Genomic DNA, 2,566 nt, shown 5'->3' with positions numbered 1-2,566 from the left:
TCCTCAAACATGAGCTTGCAGTCAGAAATCGGTTATTTATGGCAAAGGTTTTAAGGTTGTTGGGACATGTCTCTGCAACCAATCAGTCCCAGCACTGACGTCTTGGCTCCATGAATTTCAGTGCAGAGTGTGAACACAACCTAGAAATAAGTGGAAAATCAGGCATCATGTAGAGGGACTGGCCCTCTCTTTGTTCTGCTATATCTGATCCTGCTCGAGATTAACACCATTTGATAGGAGCAAGCTGCTGCTCTGACCTAACCTGGCCCTGTTCTCTCCTTTTCTAGCTTTGCCAACTTTTGTAATGTGTCATTGTTCCTGGTAGACATCAAGTTGACTTGCATGGTAGGTCAAACCTTTGTCAGAAATGGTTCTTGAGAGTTCAATACAATCAAGATGATGGTGTTTCTCAAAGTGCCTTTATTCATGCAGTAATTCAACATTGCTTATACCTGTGAACATGAATTGTAGATTGTTGGGTCTGCTAAAAGAATCCATTTACCATGCTAAGGCAAATAGTTTACCAAGAAAAGAGAGCACATAATCCAAAAAGATAATGTAGTACAAATCAGAGTCCACAGATGTTTGCAAAAGTGAGATAACATACTAAATGAGGAGAAGAAATTTTTCTGGTAACTCATCCCGGCATTAGCTTCTTTACAAGCAATGAGCACAATATTATAGCTAACTTGGAGCTGGTCCACTGTGTGAAATGCTAGTTGCTTATTGCAGATTGTACTGTGTAACTTCAGAGCTGTCATTCCTAATTTAACACACGTCTACATGTCTAGTAGTCACATCCGTAGGACTGAAGCTTTTATCTGTCTAATGGCTGCTGTGTGGCCACCCTGAGCCTCCATCAAAGAATGAAAACAGGGAGTGCTGGCAGAGTGAGTGGGAGAGGCAGTAAAACCATTGCTGATGTATAATGAAATGTATAATGTCCTGGTTGAAAGCAGCAGTGTGCATCCTAGGCAGTGACCAGGCTGAGAAGATGATGGGAGATGAGCAGAGCTGGATGATGAGAAGCTGGGAAGGCTTTTTCATGCTTAGCAGTGCTGGGATGAAACATGCAGATGTCTGGGTTGAGGAGGAAGAGCACTTTCCTCCAACACCTTAAACCCTGGTGGAAGCTATGTGAAGAATTAGTGAAGAGGTGTGATGGGACTGGACTCTCAGTGCAGATTCATTGTGGACACTTGACAGTCATCTCTAATTTTTGGCTTAAATTCCCTTGCAGTGGGAAGCACTGTTCCTCTGCCTTATGTACTGTAAGGAGAAAGCCTGATAATGGGCCAGACTTTCTTCGCAGCTGCTGAAAAGCCTTCCTATACATGCACAGCCAAACTGGGTATGGCCAAACTTCCCAGAAACTTGTATTGCTTTCCTGACTTGAACAAAGTGCTACAGAGGAGAGCAGCAGTTACTTTGTTTCTAGCTGTGCTGCTGGAGCTGTCTGGGTATCCTTAAAATGTATTGTTTATGCTTCAAATTTATCATTTGTTGAAGTTAACCTCATTGGTAAATAAAGTTCTTCCTTGACAGTTGCAGATGTAATTAAACTGAGAAAATACTGCATAGAAAAGTGCGGCTTCAGCTACAAGAAGAAACAGGGAATCAGGAGGAAAGAGGCAATGCTTCCAGCGCTGAGTATTGCCTAGGAAGGACCGCTCAGAAAATTGGACTGCTAGGCTAAGATGCTGTTTATTTCAACATAATTTCAGTTCACAGAGTTCCTCATTTTGTTGGTCAAACCTGAACATAGTAACTTCATTTGCCTGAGGACTTGTGTAGTGGCAAGGGTGAGGTTGCACCAGAACGCCTCACTCCAAAGTGTGATTAAACTGCATTAAGCTGCTGTCAGACGCCAGTGTCACCTCATCTCATGGTGTGAAGAAGTACCTCCGAAGGTGCCTGGGAAATCTGTGCTTGGCTTTTCTGCATACCTAGAATTCACATAATCTGAGTTTAAACAGCTCTTCCTTGGGCCAAGTGTCCTCTGCTTCCTAAACTGATCAGGATACATGTGCTTTTTCAAGTGTCTTTGAAGGATTTGAAAGGGTGGCTCTGCTCATACTCTGCCTATTGCACACTTGCAGGATCCAATTCCCAGACTGAAATAGTGCTGGAAGAAGTAGAAGTGGGAGGTTGAGAACAGAACGCTGGCTTACTACAGGAGGGTAGTTGATTTTTGTTCAAAGACTACCCAGATGAGAAAGCAGAGTCCTGCTGTATGTGATAGCCTGCTGGAAGGGCTCCTCACCTAAGTTGTGGTCCAGAAAAGCAGGAGCTCCTTCCCAGCTTCAGGGAGTCCTAAGGACTCCCCAAAGCCACTGAGGCTACAGTTACCCTGGCAGAGATCCTGGTTTATTGTCTGAAGTGCAACCTTCTGGGTAAGAGAGCTGAGTGGACTTGCTGTCCGTACAGTCCATACTGCTTTTGCTGGCTGTTGCAGACCCGTAATTTTCTGTGTCTCCCCTTCTCTCTGTTCTTTCCATCCCTTGAGCTATCTGGTATCCCCCTTTTCCAGGGAGACCATCTACTTGGATACTTACTCATGGGAGAA

The sequence above is a fragment of the Corapipo altera genome, unplaced genomic scaffold (genome assembly GCF_003945725.1).
Source record: "Corapipo altera isolate COAL_440 unplaced genomic scaffold, ASM394572v1 1, whole genome shotgun sequence".
NCBI classification, from domain to species: Eukaryota; Metazoa; Chordata; class Aves; order Passeriformes; family Pipridae; genus Corapipo; species Corapipo altera.
The sequence above is the reverse complement of the archived record's forward strand: the minus strand, read 5'-3'. Positions refer to the sequence as shown.